At 42.8% G+C, this 26,320-nt stretch overlaps 1 protein-coding gene across 2 annotated transcripts in view; it reads left to right on the forward strand.

Annotated features, from left to right (window-relative positions):
• LOC126470374 (GTP-binding protein Di-Ras2) overlaps nt 1–26,320 on the forward strand; it is an 879,000-nt gene that overhangs the window by 333,806 nt on the left and 518,874 nt on the right. Inside the window, exon 1 of one of the 2 annotated variants that reach the window (XM_050098198.1) lies at nt 23,792–23,895. The exons of the other annotated variant lie outside the window; for it this stretch is intronic. The gene's annotated coding sequence lies outside the window, so the exon portion shown is untranslated. Of the gene's footprint in view, nt 1–23,791; nt 23,896–26,320 lie in introns of those variants that run through there. 2 annotated transcript variants of the gene reach the window in all.

Below are 26,320 nucleotides of genomic sequence, written 5' to 3' on the forward strand. Positions count from 1 at the left end.
TCCGCTACTGAGTTCATTAGCCATACAAATATTCAAGTACAACAGGTAGAAGGAATCTATAGGATAGACGTCACTAATACAAGACGAAAATGGATTTGTGGCATTATCACAATCAGTTAGCAGTATAGGGAGATTGTTTTCACCGATATCTGTCAAAGAGATAGTTATATCACATCCTCCCCCCAGAAAACTGCTTTGTTATCGAAGAAAGATGAAAATTTATAATAGTACCGGGTGATCAAAAAGTCAGTATAAATTTGAAAACTTAATAAACCACGCAATAATGTAGATAGAGAGGTAAAAATTGACACACATGCTTGGAATGACATGGGGTTTTATTAGAACAAAAAACACCCCATATTGCTAGACGCGTGAAAGATCTCTTGCGAGCGTCGTTTAGTGATTATCGTGTTCTCAGCAGCCACTTTCGTCATGCTTGGCCTCCAAGGTCCCCAGACCTCAGTCCGTGCGATTATTGGCATTGGGGTTACCTGAAGTAGCAAGTGTATCATGATCGACCGACATCTCTAGGGATGCTGAAAGACAATATCCGACGACAATGCCTCACCATAACTCCGGACATGCTTTGCTGTGCTGTTCACAACATTATTCCTCAGCTACAGCTATTGTTGAGGAATGATGGTGGACATGTTGAGCATTTTCTGTAAAGAACATCATCTTTGCTTTGTCTTGCTTTGTCATGCTAATTATTGCTATTCTGATCATATGAAGAGCCATTTGTGGGACATTTTTTGAACGTTTGTATTTTTTCGGTTCTAATAAAACCCCATGTCATTCCAAGCATGTGTGTCAATTTGTACCTCTCTATCTACATTATTCCGTGATTTATTCAGTTTTCAAATTTATACTGACTTTTTGATCACCCGGTACATTCATACTAATTTCTGTGAGCTTACAAATAGCCCGTAATTCCAGAATTTTTCCTCAGGAGTATTTGTCTATATTTTCCGTTGCAAAAAGTACTGGAAAGTAAGTTAAGGAATACAGTACTTTCCATTTCAACTAGCTTCTGAGTGGCGTTTCATATGTTCCAGTAGGTTTCTTGTGTAAGCAGTTCGACTTTAACCCCAAGTAATCCAAACAAAAACGTATAAACGTACTGAGAAAGAAGAAATCGTCGTCATCTCCTTTCACAGTCAGTGGATGGTTGAAAGAATCTTTGAGATGTCCGCCTTTTACTTTATTTCAACATTTAACACACACAACCACTTTTCAGTTCCAGTAATAAACTCGGTGGTACTTTTATATTTATTCAGACTGCAGAGCTCGCCTTGAGGCACGGTAGAATCATTAGTACTAACGAGCCAAAAGATTAAGACCATCAAAGTAAAATCTGAAAACTAAATGGTTCAAATGATTTAAGAACTATGGGACTTAACATCTGAGGTCATCAGTCCCCTAAACATAGAACTACGTAAACGTAACTAACCTAAGGTCATCACACACATCCATGCCCGAGGCAGTATTCGAACCTGCGACCGAAGCAACCGCGTGGTTCCGGACTGAGGCGCCTAGAACCTCTTGGCCACCGCGGCCGGCTTAAAACAAACTGTGAAACTTTCCCCTTGACAACTCCTTCTATACCATAGAAGAATTTCTATTACCGTAATGTGTAAAAGGTGGTGGGTTGAAATTACTAACATCTGTATATTTCCAGAATGAGATTTTCACTCTGCAGCGGAGTGTGCGCTGATATGAAACTTCCTGGCAGATTAAAACTGTGTGCCCGACCGAGACTCGAACTCGGGACCTTTGCCTTTCGCGGGCAAGTGCTCTACCAACTGAGCTACCGAAGCACGACTCAGGGCCGGTACTCACAGCTTTACTTCTGCCAGTACCTCGTCTCCTACCTTCCAAACTTTACAGAAGCTCTCCTGCGAACCTTGCAGAACTAGCACTACTGAAAGTGCTATATCCTTTCTTTCAGGAGTGCTAGTTCTGCAAGGTTCGCAGGAGAGCTTCTGTAAAGTTTGGAAGGTAGGAGACGAGGTACTGGCAGAAGTAAAGCTGTGAGTACCAGGCGTGAGTCGTGCTTCGGTAGCCCAGTTGGTAGAGCACTTACCCGCGAAAGGCAAAGGTCCCGAGTTCGAGTCTCGGTCGGGCACACAGTTTTAATCTGCCAGGAAGTTTCATCTGTATATTTGTTCTTTTTTGTAATAAAACAAAAAATCTGAGAAATGTTCCGAATGTAACAGTATGTACAAATCAATTTGCGATGTGAATGTAAAATAATTCGTTCCATATCATTACCATTTATCGTGCAAAGTGATCCATGAAGCACATAACTAACTAACTAACCAACCATCGATATAAGAGAGTGTTAGTCTACCTTTTTAACGGGATACAATAGCGATTCTGCGTGCCACGGATACGACAAGTCCTTGGTAGGTTTTCGGAGGTATGTGACATTAAATGTCACGCAGTTAACGTAAAATACAAGCTGTTGATTTGCGGGGGCGGAACAGGCGCCCTATGGCGCCCCAGTTGTGTTCCATTGGGTTTAGAGATAGAGGATCTAGCAGCCCAGTCGTCCTCCTTCCTCGAAAAAATGTAGCATTGTTCTGGCCTTGCGACACAGGTATTAATCCTACTGGAGGCGACGTCAAACATGAAAGGATGCTGGTGGTCCTCAATAATGTTAAAAAAAAGTCGAGGTTGTTTGCTGAGAAGCCCCATGCTTATCAATGTGCGCCGAGCAGTGTGTTCCTAAACACTTCGTAATGTCTCTACCATGATTCCCCGTTCGACTCTGCTCCATTTATATAGAATACTTCTCTTAACTCGTCACATGACCGCAACGTCACCAAGCGACATTCAGTCCAGCGGTAGGCAGTAGTCGGAATATTTTGGATCATCAATCTAAACTGTTCAGTGCGTACCTAATAAAAACAACATTATCCAGAGGCTCCTTTTAATACATACAACAATTAACAAAACTTTCGATGCAGAGACAACTGCACCCAGTACATCATTATTATCATAAAAGCTACTTTCTTCACAACTATTTACATCCTCACAGCGCACAGTTATCCGAAGTTCCACTATCGACCTCCGAGGCTTGCCACACCAACAAAGTTCGCTATATCATCATCTTTCCTACCACAAAAAGACCATTGAAGGTACATTCTTTATTTCAGTTTCTTCAATAATATCTCCTCTGTAAAACTGTTTTTCATTTTCCTTAAAATATTTTCTCTACAGATCATTGTTATCCGTAATAGCATTCAGACTGATGCTCGTTTTATCTCTATTGCCCTCACTGCTATAATTTCTTATTTACATATTTCTTACAATACCTTATCTTGATTATTTTTACTGTCAGATTTTTACATACATCTGCCCCCTTGTTTACCTATTTCAATATATCTGTGTCTGTTTCACTTCAGTCAATTAATTTTCCCCTACCTGTGTTGTTCTCCCTCTTGTTTCCTTCTCCCCTAGAATTTTAACCAAGATTTTCACTTTCGCGTATGTCAAATTTTACAGTCCACTTTCTCTACGAAATCTAAAACTGATTCTTGTAATTCTGTAGAAGTATGTATTGATTCTATTTGCTGCTAATCATGGGGCCTTCTTTTTAAGGTTGGAATCTCAGTAAAAGGACAAAGAAGCATACTTCAGAGCAAAATGATACTGAATTCTTGCTGACAGAACAATCTTACTGCGCCCGTCTCTGTCCCGTATGGTGTACATTCAGAATCGATTCGTAACCTAACTTTGTCTCCCATACTACAATATTTGTTAAGAAAACACTGTTCAGACTCCTTGTATATCCAAAATCTGTTGAGTGTTCGTTGATCTAATGTAAGCTCGTCCCTTCGAAAACCTTTCTTCTATTTAAATTATTCTTGTACACCCCACTCCTTGTGGGAAACACGCCGCAAGTAATTTCACTGCACAGCATTTACTCGTCGTAGATAAAAGTCCTTGTTGATGGTTCTGTCATCATTACTCTTAATACATTACCTCCCACGGCGCTTCCTTCTGAATTCGTGGACTTAGAAATGACACCACTTATTTTGTCTCATTTTCTGTGTCCTTCATTCTTTAATTGTTTCTTAAAGTACTATTCAGGTTTACAATTACATTTATGCAGGTCAATTTCAGCGTCATTTGAGAAATTCCGATTTTGCTCTCCCATCTCATTTAACTCATTTAAAGCCTGTTTTGTTTCCTTTCATATGCTTTTCGTTTCTTATCCTCCAACTTAATTTCCTTTTTGGCTCCGTCTTAACAGTTCAAGAACTGGTCGTCAATGTGTGACATAATACTGAGCAAAAGGAATTAATCCTTTCCACAGAGTCGTTCTTATCCCTAACTTACCTTACACACAGTTATAAATATGTAAATTAACCAATTATTTTCGTACCAAGTTCAAAGGCTCTGAGCACTATGCGACTTAACTTCTGAGGTCATCAGTCGCCTAGGACTTAGAACTAATTAAACCTAACTAACCTAGGGACATCACACACATGCATGCCTGAGGCAGGATTCGAACCTGCAAACGTAGCGGTCAAGCGGGTCCAGACTGAAGCGCCTAGAACCGCACGGCCACACCGGCCGGCGTACCAAGTTCAGCTATACAGGGTGTTACAAAAAGGTACGGCCAAACTTTCAGCAAACATTCCTCACACACAAAGAAAGAAAATATGTATGTGGACATGTGTCCGGAAACGCTTACTTTCCATGTTAGAGCTCATTTTATTACTTTTCTTCCAATCACATTAATCATGGAATGGAAACACACAGCAACAGAACGTACCAGTGTGACTTCAAACACTTTGTTACAGGAAATGTTCAAAATGTCCTCCGTTAGCAAGGATACATGCATCCACCCTCCGTCGCATGGAATCCATGATGCGCTGATGCAGCCCTGACGAATGGCGTATTGTATCACAGCCGTCCACAAAACGAGCACGAAGAGTCTCTACATTTGGTACCGGGGTTGCGTAGACAAGAGCTTTCAAATGCCCCCATAAATGAAAGTAAAGAGGGTTGAGGTCAGGAGAGCTTGGAGGCCATGGAATTCGTCCGCCTCTACCAATCCATCGGTCACCGAAACGGTTGTTGAGAAGCGTACGAACACTTCGACTGAAATGTGCAGGAGCTCCATCGTGCATGAACCACATGTTGTGTCGAACTTGTAAAGGCACATGTTCTAGCAGCACAGGTAGAGTATCCCGTATGAAATCATGATAACGTGCTCCATTGAGCGTAGATGGTAGAAACTAAAATGAGCTCTAACATGGAAAGTAAGCGTTTCCGGACACAAGTCCACATAACACCTTTTCTTTATTTGTGTGTGAGGAAAGTTTCCTGAAAGTTTGGCCGTACCTTTTTGTAACACCCTGTGTATCACTTTTAAAACAACCATTATTGCTATCAGATTCATTAGGAAAATTAACGTTTGGATCCCAGATTTCGGCATTTAAAGTGAGTGTTGTTTGGCTCATTAAAATACCCTAAGTAGAGATCCATTAGAATAACCTAAGTACTTTTCAAACAGTATTCCGCCGGCCAGTGTGGCCACGCGTTTAAAGGCGCTTCACTCTGGAACCGCGTGACCGCTACGGTCGCAGGTTCGAATCCTGCCACGGGCATGGATGTGTGTGATGCCCTTAGGTTATTTAGGTTTAAGTAGTTCTAAGTTCTAAGGGACTCATGACCTCAGATGTTAAGTCCCATAGTGCTCAGAGCCATTTGAACCATTTGAAACAGTATTCCTGTATCGTTTTTTTTTTTTTTGTTTTTTTTTTTTTTTTTTTTTTTTTCCGAAGCAGTGCCATCTGGTTCACTCTCACGAGTAACCGATATAGCAATAGTTGATTGCTTTTCCAATCCATAGCTCTGGCTAACGCTGAAATCAGTTTCTGTTTTAATCGTCAGCCTTCTGACTGGTCTGATGCTACCCGCCGCGAATTCTTCTCCTGTGCCAATCTTTTCGTCTCAGAATAGCACTTGCGACCTACGTTCTCAATCATCTGCTGGATGTATTTCAGCCTCTGTCTTCCTCTACAGCTACAGTCTCAAATATGCGCTGCTATTCTGCAGCAGCAGCTGCTGCTGCACATTGCATAATCTTCGCGTCTGTGAGATGTCATTTCTAGATATGCCCCGTCAGACTGGCGCCACGAACTTTACTGCTACATAGTCGGGTCTCTCATCACGTGCTCCGCTGCGACATGGCGCTTGGTATATCTCTCGCTTGCAGCTGGTGTTTACCCAGCTTTACTGCTTCTTCTGCCGCTATTCCTCTTGCCGTTACAGAGTGCGGTGTCCTCAAACCATTCTGCTCTGCCCATAGCAAATCTGTTCACATATGTGAAACAAATCCCAGACATGAACCACAAACTGTAATCGCTTTTCACGTAATGGGGATAAAAGAAAAGTGCGTGTGGATATTTTGGTCTGGCACGATTGTGTAGCGGTATTTCATCACCCGTACCCACTTGTACAAGTGCTTTAGATTACCATTGGGCACCTTTGACGGAAGAGGGTGCGTCCGATATTTTACGTGTAAAATGCTTTTAAAACAAACCTACAATGGAAAATACATTCGTGAGGAAAACTTAAGGCCGAAATAACTTTCGCACGATGTGTCACTAACAAGTAATATAGCTCAATGAAACTTGGAACACATTTGGAAGCAACTGCTATTGTACGGTCCAGAAGGGTACAAAGAAATACGCAATGAAACGAACAGAAAATACACTTTTATTCAAAGACAACAATTACATTCAAGTTATCGCTATTCGTCGACAGCAATTCATGCTATTCAACGTGCTTTGTTTTGCACACCATTGTAGAATGGTTCGCCTGACATTTTTCTGGAAGTGGATTGGTCTATTTTGACTTTATATAAACTTAATTTAAAATAAAAAAAACATATAAAATTATTAGTATTACATATTTCTGTTTCGGTTTACAGTAATAAGTGTTGATAACGGTTTATGCATTGTTCTAAGGACAGTGTTCGCTGCCTTTGTCCACTGTGAATACTCGAAGCATTTCTGCACCCCAGAGGTGTAGAAATCAGCATGATTCGCGAATTTTATCTTTCATATCATTTTATGTTGTAGGATACTGTCAATAGACAATGTAGTTCATGTCTCTCCTTAACGAATAACGAAGAGAAGTTAAATCTGACTGTCATGTAGGCCAAGTCACTGACACTCCTCCACTAATCCATCGAACAGGAAAGTTTTCTGGTTTAAGGAGCGCCTAACCACCAACAAATTTAATTGTTCTTCAAGGACATTAGGTCTGACAACATCATAATGAATATGTGCGCACCTGAAATTATTCCTAAATATTTTCTGATTCACATGTTGATTAAACCAGTGGGGGTTTTCATCCGGGCAGTACTGATCATTGAGGATACTTACTTCATAATTTTATTCGGAAATGGCTTCAACTGTCCACGGTATGACAGTCAGAACGTTGAGATTTTGATTTCTTGTGGAGACAGCTATTCTTGTTCAGGAAACCGTCACTTAGTGTGTAATTAATAAGGATGTGATGGGGATGTAAACAACTATCATGTGGAATTCTCCAGACGGTACTCGGTACTTCTGATCGCCCCAGAACCCCGTAGTTTTCTTCACGCAGAAATATGTGGATCAAGAGCTACTTTATGAAGAATACCTACACTTCGTCGTATCTAACACATCTTCTTACTATTTTGTTATGACTTTTGGTCGGTACTAACTAGTCATAGTAGAGAATCCGCGCCTCCAGTTTCCGAGAAACGTGCGTAAACGAAGTTGAAGTCATTTCATATAAAATCCTCTGTAGGTAATTTTGGCAGCGTTCACCAATTACCATAAAACTACATAATGTCTCTTCGTTAGAATATGCCATTACTGAACGAAATAAAAAAAATTGAAGACTACCACTGAAACTTTACCCAACGAACAGTACTTTCAAAACTCCTCTTGTTAAACATGATCAGTGGCACCAATAATGAGAAAATCGAAGTTATAATATGTTATGTCAAAAGTTCCAACTCGTTTCGATTGAGTAGCATGGTGCGGTGCCATACCAGGTATAGGTCTCCCACGATATCGGAAAAACGGTAAAAGTACGAAAATATTTTTAGACAAAGTTGTACCGTTTGAGAGCTATTTTCAACGGTATCATTTTTTTCATATTCTGTAACTGAGATTGTTCCCAGTAGTTTTAACAGCTTCCAGTCAATGTAAAGTTCAACATTATATTTGCATTCCTCGGCTTGCCTTAAACAAATTCCTCCAGATAAAGACCAGACTCACCTTATCCGAGCAAAAGTACCATTCAGTATGTCTGAAACAACCTGTGAATAAAGCCCATTACTCAAGTCTTCAGTAGTCCATAGATCGTTAGTTAACAGTTTGAGCAACAAAGATAACGTCTGCGCCCAAATGAATTGCCCGCAGCAGACTCAATATAGTATTAATAAGTAATAAGGAGGTGTCTGTTCAGAACTGTTTAATTTAAAATATCCTTAATTCAAAAATCACAAACAAGTGAAACACCATTTTGTATAGTACTGTAAGACAAAAAAAAAAAAAAGAGACAAAAGGTTAATGTGAAGGAAGTACATAAGTATGAATATAATTTTAAAACAAAAACTGGTAATGCAAGATGCACTGCGTGAGTTTTTCCACCTTGTACAGACTCCAGGAATTGATCGATGAGAGGATACGGAACAAAAAAGGTCCAATGAACTTATGCCCGAAAATGCATTGTTTCCGTGCTAGAGACCATTTACTTGGTTCAAGTGGCTCTGAGCACTATGGGACTTAACATCTGAGGTCATCAGTCCCCTAGAACTTAGAACTACTTAAACCTAACAAACCTAAGGACTTCACACACATCCATGCACGAGGCAGGATTCGAACCTGCGACCGTAGCAGTCCCGCGGTTCCGGACTGAAGCGCCTAGTACCGCACGGCCACCCAGGCCGGCAGACCATTTACTCAGTCATACTTTGTTACAGAGACTTCGGTGTAACACGCGCTGCACCATGTAGCCAGTTACAGTATGCGTGGTTTCGTCCTAGAGGGTAGTACTGTTCCCCATACATCATGCCCCAGCGCCCTCTCCAGCCACAGTAATTGGATTGGTAATGCTGTGTCCGATTCACTTCTCTTGCTGACTCACCTCGTAGTGGGTCTGATACAGCGTTGAGACAATGGTTCCGTATTCGAATCGAGAGCTTGCCGACATTGTCTTTACTTACGGAAAGGCAAATAGCAACGCGCGGCGGGCAGCACGGTTGTATCGGAGACCTATCCCCGCCGACAACAGCCACAGCATTCAATGTTAGCAACAGTGTTTCGCCATTTGTCTGAGACAGGGTCGTTTCAAGAAGTAGGAAATCACGAAGGACGTACCCGAAATGTTCGGACACCAGACTTGGAGGAAAATGTGATTAAAACTATGGAAGGCGACCGCTGTGAGTAGCAGGCAGTTGGCCAGCCAGTGCAGGGTAAGTCAGTCGACCGTGTGGAACATTCTATACGATAATTGTTACCATCATTATCACTTACAGCGTGTGCAAGGCTTGCTAGCGACAAACGTTCCACATCGGGAGCAGTTTTGTGATTGGTTTCTTTACCAGGAAACCACAATTCAGGGATTCGTGTCATCCATCCTCTTCGCAGATGAGGCCACATTTACGGAGAGTGGTACCTTCAACTGTCTTAACAGTCAGCTGTGGGATAGTATGCAGAACCCCCATAGTATGGTGACAGTGAATTATTAGCATCGGTGCAGCCGGGATGTGTGGGCGGCTATAACTGGCGACACTATTTTGGGACCATTCTTCCTAACACGTCGCCTAACGGGTCAGAACTATCGGCGTTTCTTGCTGCTCACTTCACCTACCCTGCTCGAAGAAATGCCATTGAAGATTCGAAGGGCTGTGTGGTTGCTACATGATGGTGCTCCAGCCCACTTCACCGCTAATGTTCGGATGCATGTCAGTCGTTTCTTCCTTGGTCTATGGATCGCACGAGGAGGTCCAGTTACATGACCTGCTCGTTCACCGGATCTCAATCGGTGCGACATCTAAAAAGTATCGTGTATGTAGAGACACTGGAGCAGCGTATTCATGCTGTCTTTGACACAGCTTGAATGTAGCCTTGTTTATGTGAACTAGAGAGACAGAACATAGCACGGTGCGTACACACATGCGTTGAGGCACATGGAAACCATTTTCAACACAGACTGTAACTGTGGCCGCATGGTATTGCGCGTATTAGACCGCAGTCTCTGTAACAATGTATGACTGAAGAAATGGTCTCTAGCATGGAATCCATGCATTTTCGGACTTAAATTCATTAAACGTTTTTTTGTTCCGTATCCTCTCATCGATCAATCCCTGGAGTTTGTACACCGTGGAACAAATCACCCTGTATACTTGTTCACGTAAGTTTTTTCTTAATTAAATTATATTTTCTTCATTTTTGTATGTGCACAATGTTTGGTTATTATAGAAACATCACTATTTCATGCCGTCACTTTCTATTTTTAACACTTGTAAATCAAACAAGCACTCATAAGTCATTTTATAATCTAAGTGTTGTTTACTTTTTTATGTTGGAAACAAGAATGCTTTGCTTTTCCAACTGTCGCGGGTACTATTAAAGACATCAGAGCGCCCATGTGCAAGTGAGAGGATCTTGGTAAAAGTTACATACGTTTCGCCAAAAACGGTTAAAAACTTTACTTAAATAAAAATATTTTTTTAAATCGGACTAAAAAGTATACAAATTTCTGCTAGCCACGAACGGATTCCTAACCTCATACAGATAGTCCTGAAAATTTGTGCTTATGAATGTTTAACAGCTATTCAATATTTGTAAGAACTATAGCGAAAAACCTGGGGCGTACGCAATAGATAATTGGTGCTGAAGTATTTATCGCCGGCCTCTGTGGCCGAGCGGTTCTAGGCGCTTTAGTCAGGAACCGCGCTGCTGCTACGGTCGCAGGTTCGAATCCTGCCTCGGTCATGGATGTCCTTAGGTTAGTTACGTTTAAGTCTAGGGGACTGATGACCTTAGATGTTAAGTCCCATAGTGCTTAGAGCCATTTGATCCATTTTTTGAACTATTTATCCTTCAATTATGTATTTTATGCGCCGCCCGTTTTTCGTAATAAATCTTGCAAGTATTTTCATAGCTGAGTACTTTTAACATTGCAGCGCGTCAGCAATCGCGAATAATTTAATGATTATAAAGAATCCGCCTCGATTGTAAATAGAAACCGTATGTTGCCTAGGTTTCGGCTCGGATAACCACGCCTTCTTCGGAACACCCTAAAACTACAAACTGCCTAAACAGGCGTGGCCCAACATTAATACAGAACGCCCAAAAGGGCAAAAGACTCGCCTAAAATGTAAAATAAACGGTACGTGTCTACCATGTCAATAGCTGTACTTAGCTGTGTGATTGTGCCGCGAATTCCATTGTCTTTTGGAACACGTGGTCCAACAGACGCGAGTGTTCCTATTACACAGTGTACACTTCGGACTCAAACTTAGGGAGATAATTCAGGGCTGCTGCCCAGTGGTGCCTGCATAGTGGAAGACGGCTATACGCCGCGACAGAGGACGGAAACGGCCACGGATATGATTCGCGAGTTGGAGCGGTAATCAGGCTTTTCCTTGACGGACGTAACAGACAACAACAGATTTTTTTACTGGGTGAGCCAATACTTAGAGGAAATTTAACCGAAGAAACTTGTACATTTGCCTAATATCGTGTAGCAACCCCGCGAGCACGCAGAAGTGCCGCAACACGACGTGGCATGGACTCGACTAATGTTTGAAGTGGTGTAGGAGAGAACTGACACCGTGAATCCGGCAGAGCTGTCCATAAGTCCGTAATTGTACGATGGGATGAAGATCTCTTCTAAACAACACGTTGTAAGGTGTCCAAGATATGCTCAATAATGCTCATGTCAGGGGAGTCTGGTGGCCAGTGGATGTGTTTAAACTCAGAAGGGTGTTCCTGGAACCACTCTGTAGCACTTCTGGTCGTGTGGGGTGTCGCATTGTCCTGCTGCAACTGCCCAAGTCCGTCAGAATGCACAATGGATATGAATGGATGCAGGTGATCAGACGGGATGCTTACGTACGTGTCACCTGTCAGAGTCCTATCTAGACGTATAAGGGGTCCCATATCAATCCAACTGCCCACACGCTCCACACCACTACAGAGTCTCCACCATCTTTAACAGTCCCCTGTTGATATGCATGGTCTACGGACTCACGAGGTTGTCTCCATACCCGTACACGTCCATGACTCGTCCGCGTCAGGCAACATGTTTACAGTCATCAACAGTCCAATGTCGGTGTTCACGGGCGCAGGCGAGGCATAAAGCTTTGTGTCGTGCAGTCATCAAGGCTATACGAGTGGTCCTTCAGCTCCGAAAGTCCACATCAATGATGTTTCGTTGAATGGTTCGCACGCTGACACTTGCTGATGGCCGAACATTGAGATCTGCAGCAATTGCGAAAGGGTTGCGCTTCCGTCACGTTGAAAGATTCTCTTCACTCGTCGTTGGTCCCGTTCTTGCAGGATATTTTTTCGGTCGCAGCCATGTCGGAGATTTGAAGTTTTACCGTATTCGTGATATCCACGGTTTCCTCGTGAAATGATCGTACGAGAAAATCCCCACTTCGTCGCTATCTCGGAGATGCTGTGTCCCATCACTCGTGTGTTTAAACTCAGAAGGGTGTTCCTGGAACCAATCTGTAGCACTTCTGGTCGTGTGGGGTGTCGCATTGTCCTGCTGTAACTGCCCGAGTCCGTCAGAATGCACAATGGATATGAATGGATGCAGGTGATCAGACAGGATGCTTACGTACGTACATTTGATATCCACGGTTTCCTCGTGAAATGGTCGTACGAGAAAATCCCCACTTCGTCGCTATCTCGGAGATGCTGTGTCCCATCACTCGTGTGCCGACTGTAACACAACGTTCAAACTCACTTAAATCTTGATAACCTGCCATTGTAGCAGAAGGATCCGTTCTAACAACTGCGCCAGACACTTTTTGTGTTACATAGACGTTGTCGACCGCAGCGCCGTATTCTGCCTGTTTGCATAGCTCTGTACTTGAATATGCATGCCCATACCAGTTTCTTTCGCGCTTCAGTGTAATTTTTGAATGGCTGTAGTCATGCTGCAGCGAAGAGCTGTTTCTCCACCAGATATTTTACATGACACTAGTCTGGAGTGGAAGTCCTAAGTTGCGTACTATATGTTTGTTCTCTTAATTCCGTACTTATATTTAAACTATTTCCACAGTCCCAATCTTGTGCTCAGGCACAATTACAAATGACAAGTCTCCATATACTTTGTGTAGTTCTAGTCACTGACCAATTATGTGAACTATGCTCAAGTTCTTTGGTGCATACACAAGTATACCTGATATGTTACCACACCTGACTCCACTGTTACTCTGGTCCACACCATTCACGCTTCACAGCCGGCCGCTGTGGCCGAGCGGTTCTAGGCGCTTCAGTCCGGAACCGCGCTGCTGCTACTGTCGTAAGTTCGAATCCTGCCTCGGGCATGGATGTATGTGATGTCCTTAGGTTAGTTAGGTTTAAGTAGTTCTAAGTCTAGGGGACTGATTACCTCAGATGTTAAGTCCCATAGTGCTTAGAACCATCTGAACCACGCTTTGAACCACGCTTCTCAGTCCACACAAAGTTTCCTGCAAAATTTTCAATGCTGTCCCAACAAGTCTGCAGGCAAAGCCAGTCCACGAAGCACTTACAGTACGTGACATTAATTTGTCAATTCTGCAGCAGAATTCAAATGTCTCACAGGGAAAGGGTATTGGGATCCTGCGGGGCATCGTGTGACATTACAAAACTATGTATCCGCTCTTTCTCAAGTGCTGTCCCACTTAACCTTAATAAGTATGATTTATCTTCTTTAAATTACCTATCACACTTCGCAAAAGGAACAACGTGCTACAATACGTAGCATCAATGGTTCCTTACCAGACTAAACTGAACACACTAAGTCTCCACTCTACACACCACAACATTATACATACCCCGAAATTAGACACCCGACGTAGAAGTTCATTCAACCTACTACCTGAACTCATATTTTAACTACAGCAGAAGCCTCCTCTACACTCTTGTACAAGTCAATTGCAGCATCTTCTATGATTTGAATCTCGGCACTCCTAAATGCACCAAACGTATCCGAACATATACAAACTTATGTTCATAAGAAGACAATAAGCTAAACAATTCACAGAAAGTTAGTAATCAGTTGGAGACTCACTACCGTCGTATTATAATGTCCATAAGTATCGAACTGTCACTTAAACCTTGAAATGTATCTTTCTTGCAGAGAGGCCTGCCCAGCGTACCATGTTCCATGAGCTCTACGACTCCACTGACGTATTCAACCACTGAAATTTATCCCTTTACACCACGCAATAATACTCCATAATCATGCATCATAACTGCCTAATACATAATGTTCACTATAAATCCTCCATACTTCATAATTAACCTCAGTGTCTCAACTCACAATTCTCATAGGGGCTAGTCGAGTTTACCACGATGTATGATAACCTCGATATCACTGAATTCCGTAAACATAGATCTTTTCCAGCAACATCCTGTGTTTCTCAGTATACCTCTGACTTGTTAGTACCCTACATATTCTCCATTGTACTGATTCTGACTGCTATCCTAGGTTGTTCTTCTGCTGCTATGTGCACTCTATATCGACAAAAGTGAAGCGGTTTAATTGACGAAGTAAGGGTCAATGACTTGTCTGGCGTCCTGATAATGGCTCCAGCATATTGCTGCTTTCAGTCATTGCTATATGATTGAAAGACAAAAACCCAAGCTATCAGATACTGTTGCGACATTAATTTACGCCTCACCTCGTCAGCGCTATCCCATAATTCACCGCTACCAAGTATAAAATAGAATAACTACTAGGTGTGCAGTGCAGAAAGGAAAAAGAAAAGAGAAGCTCCACACACAACTCAGGCACTATGAGAACGTCGGACCACATGCACAATGTGACCAAAAGTATCCGGACACCGGGCTGAAAATGACTTACAAGTTCGTGACGCCCTTCATCAGTAATGCTGGAATTGGATATGGTACTGGTCCACCCATATCCTTGATAACAGCTTCCACTCTCGCAGGCATACGATCAATCACGATCTGGAAAGTTTCTTGGGGAATGGCAGCCCATTCTTCACGTAGTGCTGCACTCAGGAGTGGCTTCATTGTCAGTCGGTGAGGCCTGGCACGAAGTCAGCGTTCAAAATGGCTCTGAGCACTATGGGACTTAACTTCTAAGTTCATCAGTCCCCTAGAACTTAGAACTACTTAAACCTAACGAACATAAGGACATCACACAATCCATGCCCAAGGCAGGATTCGAACCTGAGACCGTAGCGGTCGCGCGGTTACAGACTGTAGCGCCTAGAAGCGCTCGGCCGCCCTGGCCGGCGCAGTCGGCGTTCCAAAACATCCCAAAGATGTTCTATAGGATTCAGGTCACGACTCTGTGCAGGCCAGTCCATGACAGGGATGTTATTGTTGTGTAACCCCGCCGCCACAGGACGTGAATTATGAACAGGTGCTCGATCGTGTTGAAAGATGCAATCGCCATCTCCGAATCGCTCTTCAACATTTGGAAGCAAAAAGGAGGCTACACCATCAGTGTACGCCTGTGCTATGATAATGCCACGCAAAACAACAACCGGTGCAAGCCCCCTCCATGAAACACACGACCACGCCATAACACCACCGCCTCCGAATTTTATTGTTGGCACTACGCTCGCTGGCGGATGACGACCACCGGGCATTCGCACATACCCACACCCAGCCATCGGCTCGCCACATTGTGTACCATGATTCGTCACTCCACACAACGTCTTTCCACTGTTCAGTGGTCCAATGTTTGCGCTCCTTACACAAAGCTAGGCGTCGTTTGGCATTTACCGGCGTGATGTGTGACTTATTAGCAGCCACTCGACCATGACATCCAAGTTTTCTCACCTCCCGCCAAACTGTCACAGGACTTGCAGTGGGTCCTCATAAGTTTGGAATTCCTTTGTGATGGTCTGTATAGATTTTTGCCTCTTATACTTTACGACCCTCTTCAACCGTCGGCGGTCTCTGTAAGTCAACAGACGAGGTCGGCCTGTATGCTTTTTTGCTGTACGTGTCCCTTCACGTTTCCACTTCACTATCACATCAGAAAAAGTGGACCTGGGGATGTTTAAGAGTGAGGAAATCTCGCGTACAGACGTATGGCACAAGTGACACCCAATCACCTGACTACGTTCGAAGTCCGTGAGTTCCGCGGAGCGCCCCCTTCTGCTCTCTCACGATGTCTAATGACTACTGAGGTCGCTGATATGGAGTACCTGGGAGTAGGTGGCAGTACAACGCACCTAATGTGAAAAACGTATGTTTTTCGGGGTGTCCGGATACTTTTAATCTCACTACCTTAATTTTCGTAAAAGCTCACAAGAAAAGTAGTGCACACCACCTGTTTCCATATTCATCTTCCAAGATACATATTTAAACTGTTTTTGCATCATGCAAATCGATTCAGATGAAATCACATTCTTCGAAATCGGCAGGAGTGTACAGAATTCATTGTGCTTTTATCCTTTCTAACACTTGTCAGGCATACATAGAACTCTTTTCTAAATTAAAATAAAATTACTGCTACACAGAAACTCAGTTTCCTCTAGTGACACTGACGACGAGTATACTAACTGCATATAATATGCAAAAAGTATACTAACGAGGTTCGCGCGGTACCCCCCCCCCCCCTTTCGGAGGTTCGTGTCCTCCCTCGGGCAAGGGTGCGTGTGTTTCCTTTAGCGTAAGTTAGTTTAAGTTAGATTAAGTAGCGTGTAAGCCTAGGGACCGATGACCTCAGCAGTTTGGTCCCATAGTCCTTACCACAAATTTCCAATTTATGCCAACGAGGAGAACAAGGCAAGTGCCATCACTCGATTTCCAAGGATCTTCACTCATTGTATGAAGAGTCAGAATAAGCTCTATCCATTTTTCTTAATCTCATTTTGTTCACTTTTGTTCGTTGCATCTGCTCGGGGCGGACGTCGTAAGACATCCGTTTCTAAGTTCGCTGTTGATCGATTAACTCAGGTTTTTTTTTTTTTTTGTTTTGTTATTACAAAGGGCAGCTAACCCTCTGACCGAACACTCTGAGCTACCGTGCCGGCTAGCCACCGAGGACACAGATGAATAGCGCGACTGCAGGGACTTGTCCCTTGCACGCTTCCCGTGAGACCCACATTCGGCCGCTGAGGGTTTCAATTAATTATCATTTATTCTAGAGAAGCTGCACGGTCATCAATGGTATCTGTTCTTTAGAGAACAGTTACTGCCTTCATATATCTTTTTGAGGTATGTTTGAGGTACCTTATGTGCCTTTTACCGCGTCATAGTCTCAGACGAAAGGTGGGTCAGAGGTTGGCGTCGATGCTTCTTAATTCTGTGCCCCGTGTTCGAAATCCAGTTATTGTTTATTTTATTTCTATTTTTTTAATTTCTCTACTTGTATCAACATGAAATTACTACACGAATGTTTCTTACCAAATTAGGGGATACAAGGGCAATATATTATTGTAGAATTACAGCTGAATGTTACAATAAGTGTCATGTATTTATCACATATTGTATGTGTGTATGGTATGTTGAGGGGTTAAATTTTTTTTAAATTCTCGTATTCTGATATTCCGTTTTCATACCAATTCTTACACTTTATTCATACATTTATCCTTCAGGATTTGGTGCATTCTCTTGAATGATAGTGATCGTAAAAAATTCGAAACACAGATACTCGAAACACCACGAGCATCGCGCGAAGGCAGGTCTATCGCAGTGACAGTTCTTCGCATGAATTTGACGCGGGAAAGAAACATCGCTTTGACAATAATTTCGCGGCAAACCATGCATAACTGATCACGTTTCTGAAAACGGGTCTTTGCAGTTAATTATGAATCAAGACAACTACAAGAATTTCACCGAAAACAATTTCAAGTAATTTTCTCACTTTTTAAATACATTCAGCGGACATACAATTCGTAGACGAGTAAGCGCCAAAAGGCACATAAAGTACCTGGAAAATACCTCGGAAACTTTGACCGTCTTTTTTTCTTCCAGGAACGGTAGAGTATTTACAGATAAATCGGGACACGTGTTCGCTTACTTTTGACCCCTTTTCCAGCGATTGAAGTTTCTGGGAATCAGGTTGTGGCATGTGCCATGTTCTCCTCATAAGTTAATTAAGGAATCATCAATCGCGATGTTCATGTAGTCAGAAGGCACAGAAATCTTAACCAGTCCAGGTTGTGAGACTTGCGGCCTTTATTGCATATAGATTGCAGATGTGCTTGCTAGAATTACTACTACAGTGGTCTTTGAAGGACATAGTAACATCCCGAGGTCTGAGCTGTTCGCAGCATTCCAAAGGTATGGGTGAACGTGGCCCAATGAGGAGGGCAAAATGTTGTGGCTGACCAGAGGCAGGTACTCTAAGGGAATATATCTGGAAGTCCTGAACGACAATACTTCACAAATCGTTGCTCATACATGTTTATCTTACGAAGCACGAAGTCTAAACACTTGGCCACCAGAAACCCTAACGTCCGGCACCCACGCACCGATACATCAGTTTCATAATAAACGCATAAGACTTCTCTTGCGAATTTCTCGGAACTGCCAGAGTGGTGAAGCTTACTACTTGCACGTTATGTTATCTTAATGGCCTGCTAAAGGTGTACAATGTTTGAAGCAAATCTGTGATCTCAACGTTCTGACCTCCCCATTTTATCGACGAAAATTCAGCTTTGCTTGGTTTCGAAAACACTGCTACAAAATGCTCCAACTTTAAGTGTGGACATATGTATGACAGTAACCCATTTTCGGGTGACCAGCGAGAGAATCAGTGACAAACACAGGAACTACGTAGTGCTAATCTTACTGGAGCTTTACTGGTCACCACTCTTAAAGCAACGGTAAAATCTTCAAACCAGTACAATTTCTCAGCCATTTTGTACCCCCAACTTAACAGTGGAAAGGCAAACTTCAAGACAGATCATGAAAAGCCAGCAGTGAGGAGGATTCAGCATAGGCATAATGAGTTAATGTACAATTTGTCTCAGGAATACGGATCATGTATAACCTGTATTAGATGTTCTTATCGAATATATAGATATATATCAAGTATACTAACATTTTATGTAGAGTATCGTCCTAAACTCCAAACAAGTTATATTTTAAAATGTCTATAGTTGTTTGTTTAAAGGTACCGAAAATCAACTAAAAGTAGTATTAGAAGAACCGTGATATGCGATATGTGGCATTCACTGACTTGTTTGGTTGATCTCATCGCTATCAGTATATTTTAATAAATATACCACTATATACCAGACGGTTACAATTAAAGTTCAGCTACTCACAAATGTCCAGTGTGGGCTGCGATTACCGAATGGCAGAGAAACTTGGCAAATATCCTAATGCGTTAATACGGAACCGATTTACGCTGGAAAAAATTAGTTCCAATTTTGGCCAACAGGTGCAAATCTGGCGTTGTGAATTCAAGAAACACGTATAGAAACGTTTCCATATGTTGGTTAGGAACGGGACGCGGGCATAAAAAGTCAAACAAGTGAGAAAGGCATAATGTTGATTTTACTATTAAACACCACACTCAGAGTTTGTTCAGTATAAGCACCGAAGACGTCGACGAGAGTCTGTGTAACGCCAAATTTGCACCTGGAAGCCAAAATTGGAACTAATTTTTTTCCCAATGTAAATCGTTTCCGCATTCGCTGCCATACGATATTTACAATCACAATGGACCTCCGTGAGTAGCTGCACTTTAGTTATAACCAGCCGGTATGTACTTGTAAATGAAGTTAATTATTACTCTTTATTATCTGTCAAAATATTTGTAGACAAGTTTCTGGGAGTCGGTTGACCATTGAACTGGTGGCCGTCGCTGTAGTTCATTTTTATGAAAATGTAACTTTATACTTCACTGAATAGTTTTGGCGTCGCTCTTCTACGTTCGTTTTCGACCTTGGCTACCTGTGAAGAAGAACCGCTTTCCGTAAGCTGAAAAAGGAAGATGCCCCCTGAAGCCAGTGGACAGAGAGAGTTATTAATGATACCTCTCATGCAGAACTATTCAACTGAATAATGATAATTCAGATCAGTTTCGTATCTTTTAAGTGGGAAAAAGTGGGAAGGCGTTATTAAGCAGACCACATGCAGCCAGCTGGTTCGTCGTAACTGCAGGAAAAAGTAAATATACTAGCCCTATGAGGAAAATTAGTATTTATAACGTAAACATCAAAAGACTGTCAACGAAAATTTGCATTGTTCTGCAGTTTTAGCCTCGACCACATTTTAAAGTCCGATTCTACCCCACAAGTTGTTTTCTGAAGTAAACACAGTACAGGTACAGAGAAGCACGATTATATCATTTTTTTATTTTGTTTTGAATAGAAACCAGCAGCACAATGCGTTACAGAGATGAAGAAATCCGTAGCGGAAGTAATTACGAGTGCACAAAGAGCGTTATGAAAGCCGTAATTATCGTTGGGACGACAGCGACGAGAACAGCGCGACGTGGCGGTGGTGGTGGTCGCGGCGGGAGCTCAATATTGAGGGAGGCAGGCTCAAGTCTAGTGGCTCCTCAAGTAGCTTCCTTCTATTATGCCTGAACAATAGTGTTATGACTCAAGAACAGAGATAATAACGTGAGATGTGCTGCGCCAGAAGAAAGAAAACATGTTGTCCTTTGTGCTTTACTTACTTACATTGTTATACTGGCAGGTGTTGTGTTTCTGAGTAGAAAATAGGTAACCTTATGACTCCTAAATATACTTTTGGTTATTGTTTCTGCCGGCTTACGAATACGCTCCTATATATGTTCTCAAAACCACTAATATCTGTAGCGTCTACAATACAATTTTGTAAGTCACTACTTGTTCTATGATAAATGTAGTGTATATTTTGTATAATATGAAGTAAACTGCATGCAGCAAATAATATTCATAAACGACTTAGAAACGAATATCATAAAGAAAATAAACTAAAATCAGACCCGAGTATGGCTCATATTCAATGAGGATATAATTAGAATTCGAATGGTTTCCATGAAATATTTCTTTTCAGGGCTGAGACAGTTCTTTTACAACGCAACCGTTACTCCATTTTCCCTTCAACATTATCCGTCTGCGATGACATTGCTTCTCTAATGAGCTGAGATTAAATATAAGAAAAAAGACAGTGAGAATGCATAACATGTACTAAATTTGGAGACTATCATTATTACAGTTTCTAGTGGCAGTAGGTCACTTACTGTAGAAGAGCTGCCACGGAGCCCAACTTCCCAGTTTGTTTTTAGAGGTTGGATTCTATGTAATCATACACAAATTAGGGGATCCATTCTATTGTTGTATATTAATGAATGTTTTACACGGTCCAGTCATATCAATGAGATAACCCCCTATGTTCGACGTCAGCGTGCAGTGACCACTCACAACAGCACGTGGCAACACTAGCAGTGGAGGGTATATAAAGCATGTCGAGTGGACGGCGATAACAGTGCAGTTGTTGTCGTGACGCGGAAACCGAGCGATTTATCTGACGCTAAGAGGGCATGATCGTTGTCTTCTGGCCAAAGGACAGAAGCGTATCCGGAACGCCTAAATCTGTAAACTGTACGCGTGACGCCGTTGTTAAAGTATACCGTGCGTGGCCAAATGGCGCTACACACAATCTGCTCGAAGCAACCGTGGTGCACCATAGTTCATAGGTGACAGGGGTAAACGGAGGCTGCGGAGATGTGTACAAGAGAATGGACGTGAAACTGTTGAGAAACTGCCCCCTAAGACGAACCAAGGGGCTACCAAAAGTGTCTCCTCAACTACCGTTTAGTGAACCTTGGTGCGTATAGGCCTCCGCAGCAGGTGCTTGGTTCACGCATTCATGGCGACTGTTGTCCATTGGCGACGAAGGCTGGGATTTACATGCTAATGCCGCAACTAGACGTCCAATGAGTGGTGATAGGTTGCCTTTCCAGAAGAGTCATGTTTTATTCTCCACCATACAAATGTCCGTTGGCGGGTGCGGCGTGACATGAGAACACCCTGCAATAACAGTCGGAAGACAATGCCAGAGGGGATTCCCTGGCTGCTCTCATTATTCTGGAGCATTTTCAAACCTGGGAACCATGACCAAACTAATATGCAGTTTGTTTTTCCTCGGCACGGTAGCATCTACCAGCAGGACAACATAGCGTATCACACATCTAGCAGTGTACGTGTGTAGTTCGAAGAACACCAGGACGAGTTCACCATACTCCCCTGGATCCTCAACAGAGAAACCTAGGGCAGATGGGCACAGCACTGGAACAGGCACGTCTCCACATCCCCGGCGGTGCCTTCCAGAACCTCATTGGCTCTCTTCCTGCACCTCTTGCAGAGGTCCGCGCTGCAAAAGGTGGTTATTCAAGTTTTGACAGGTGGTCACAGTAATGTGAGTGGACAGTGTGCAACATGCTTCAAGGTGATGTTTAAATGGTAGCACTAGTATGAAGTTTCAGCATCAGAGTAGTTGCTTACATTGATAATATGAAAACTGGACACTGGTATACAGGGTGTCACAGACCTACCATACGAGTTCTTTTCCGCGTATACTATGTGTTTAATTTCTTTGAAGTAAAATCTAGTTCAGGTAAGTAATTACAGACGAGCTGAATTTAGAACATTACGTACCCTAAAATCTGATGAAAATCAGAGGAAATATGGTCATATTCAGAATGTAAAATAGGGAGAGTTATCAAATTAGTATGATGGCACAGACTTCTCAGGAATTAACATTAACTGTTTCGGACACGTATTTGGTAATTTTACGATCTTTTTAGATTCTGTTATAATATTAGATGACACTTAAGAGAGTTACTGGCAGTGAAACTGTTTACTGATAACTGTTGCGTTAGGTGATAACACCAAGCATAGTTTCAGGCTGCAATGAACTGTATTGGTCACTCAGTGTCTACATTTTATAATAATAACAAAGCAGAAATCCGTTAATGTCGTGATATCGCTGTACAGTAGTCTTAATTTGTTTATTAAAACCCATCAGACCGTTACAAATGAGACTGCAGTACAAATTGGAAGCAACACTTCGTGTAATTGCACTTAAGAAGTAAAAATATCCGCAAGCAGTAAAAATTTTAAAAAAATGGTTCAAATGGCTCTGAACACTATGGGACTTAACATCTGAGGTCATCAGTCCCCTAGAACGTAGAACTACTTCAACGTAACTAACCTAAGGACATCACACACATCCATGCCCGAGGCAGGATTCGAACCTGCGACCGTAGCGGTCGTGCGGTTCCAGCCTGAAGCGCCTAGAACCGCTCGGCCACAGCAGCCGGCCAGTAAAAATAGCCTCAAGAAGTAAAAAAATAACAAATAAACATGAAACATTTTACAGATATGAAAATAGAATTACTTAGGAGAAGCACCACATAAGAATCTGAATACTCGTGCAGAACGGGAAATGCCTTTTACTAAAAGAAATCAGTAATGGACTGGCCACCCCTACCTTCTCCCCCTCCCTCCTCCTCCTCCCCCACCGCCACTCCCACACATACACACCCTCACACACACAGCCTTGTCACTGAGCTGCTCCCTCACATGCTTTTTTTTTTTTTTTCAAAGATTCGGTACCAATACCGCAAAAGGAAGGAGTACAGACCAAAACAGAGACAAGAAAACAAAAGCACAACTAGGGCAGCAGTTGCTACCGGAACTACCCAGTGCCCTGTCTTTAAAAGGTAAGAATCAGCATGCTGGCAAAAAGTTCTCGAAATCTGTGCAGTTGCAACCATGATCAGTAAGCCGTAGACATGAATGGCGAAAAGCCAAATAATCATTACCACCCTTATCAGCAATGACATAATGTACAAAATGATCAACTAACCATATGTTCGTATTAGACTTTGTCCTCGAAAATAAAGCAGTGGCCAGCAGCACAATCATATCTGTGGAAAACGCAGTTAAGACTGAGCGAGGAAAGCCATTTGCTTCCTGAGTCAGGTGACCACGACAGTAAACCGGTGCTGGACGCACACCACTGCATTTATCTGCACCACTAATCTCGATACGATATATACGGTCGTTAGCGGAAATTTAATTGTTGACCACCCTGTACGAGGAACAGGCTGTTGCCATTGATAGAAATGAGACATCCACACAATGTTCCACCGCATTCGTGGTGATAACACTTCAACGGGATTGGGGCAGGAAATCCCTTCCCAGCGGACCAACAAAATCTTGATCGTGAACACCGGCCGCTGCAGTATGACAGCCCCCAGATAGCTCACAGCTAGGAAGAACTCTCGAATGTGTCTTAGTTTGAAATTCAAATTACCAAACCCAACAGCGGATAAAGACTAGCTGGACACAATAAGGTGAATAGCCGAGGCGTAAAGGTATATAATTCCTGAGTGATCGTCAATATGGGGTGCCGAACGTCTAAGGCGGACACCGTCGTGTTAATGTCAGAAATGCCCAGTCCTCCGAGGGGAAAACGGCTTCGTCACAGTCTCGCATAATAACCTGAAGATGTGACGCTTTCATAAAAATCGACGGGACAACTTCAGTTTCTTATCCATCACTGAGGGAAGCGAGGGAAGTTGAGCGATCTAATAACCCTTGTACAACACATACATGTCCAAGATTGGTACCTTGTGAAGACGTATAAGATAGCATCACTCACGTTTCAGTATCTCCCCCTAGATCTTACCAGTAACCGATTTCCATTTGAAAGTCTCCATCTGGAACTGGCAACGATCAGTAACCACTCCTAGTGATGTATGTTGATCCACAGCAGTGTCTCACGTGATTAATGGCTCCATTTATACCCCGTTAATTAAGAAGATTACTTTTAGCCTCGTTAATTCGCCCTCCAGAGGCACGGCAATAATCATCGACGATAGCCTACAGGATAGGTATCTCTGTACGTCGACTGAATAAAACCATCACATAATTAGCATACGCACGAATAGCGAGGGTCCTTCCAGAAAGCATCCAACTCTGAAGCTGGGATGCAACCTTTTGTAACAGCGTCACCAGAGATAAGACGATTAAAGACACAGAGAGCGGATTTCCTTGTGGCACTCCCCGAAGGATGGTAATCGGTGGGCGTCAGTTGCAGGTTAAAAACTACAGACGCTGCCATGCCCATGAAAAAGTTCGATAACACTCTACAAGCCTTAACAGTAAAATCTATCATCTGCGAAACTGGTAGTCATGATTTGCACGATCGAAGACCTCATCAAAAGCCAAAGAGGCAAAGGCACAGATGAGAGAACTACCGGCAGCAACCAAAACGAAATCGCGGCATTCGGGCAAAGGTTAAGACAACTCTGATTCTGGCCGACGACATTCTCCATCAAGGTAGATACCCTGCAATTTACCACCCTCGCCAACGTCTTATAATCAAAGTTCAGCAACGTGGGAGGACGAAAGTAATCAACAGTATTACAACCAGAACCTTTAGGTACCAACACAATTTTCCCCACTTTGAATGGAGTGGGCACAATTCCCCCCTCTTATCAACTTGTTCCACATGGACGTAAATGCGACGCCCAAGAGTTTCCAAAACCGCATACCCAACCATACCTGGACATACGTGACAAGGAGAAGTAACAATATGATCTTATACTTCCTCTGGTCGAAAGACGGCCTCTGCCTCGTGATGACTGGGTGTTGTGTGCTGTCCTTAGGTTAGTTAGGTTTAAGTAGTTCTAAGTTCTAGGGGACCGATGACCATAGATGCTAAGTCCCATAGCGCTCAGAGCCATTTTTTGAAAGACGGCCGAGAATTCGGTGTCCTGCTCGGGCGAGAGCGGCTGACCTGCAGTTCCAAGAGCGGAGACGAAGGGAAAGTTTGTAGGTGCATCCACGTCGTAAGGATTCAGCTAGTACTGATGTGGGCGTGAACTACGTCAGCTTGCGCTGTCAGCTGACTGCCGTCAACTGCCGTAAGAGAAGTAACGCAAGAGTGGCGATGCTGAGCGTGATGCGGAAGTAAATAGTGTAACGAAGTCAGTTCCTCCGCCACTAGTGATCGTGGTTTTGATCTCACCCACAACCCTCCCATCTTTAGCAGCTTTAACTGCAACACCTTTGCTTTAATATATCGTATAACTGCAATCTACAAGTCACGCGAAAGTGAACAATACAATCCATGAATTC

This window comes from Schistocerca serialis, chromosome 3, assembly GCF_023864345.2.
Source record: "Schistocerca serialis cubense isolate TAMUIC-IGC-003099 chromosome 3, iqSchSeri2.2, whole genome shotgun sequence".
Classification (NCBI taxonomy): Eukaryota; Metazoa; Arthropoda; class Insecta; order Orthoptera; family Acrididae; genus Schistocerca; species Schistocerca serialis.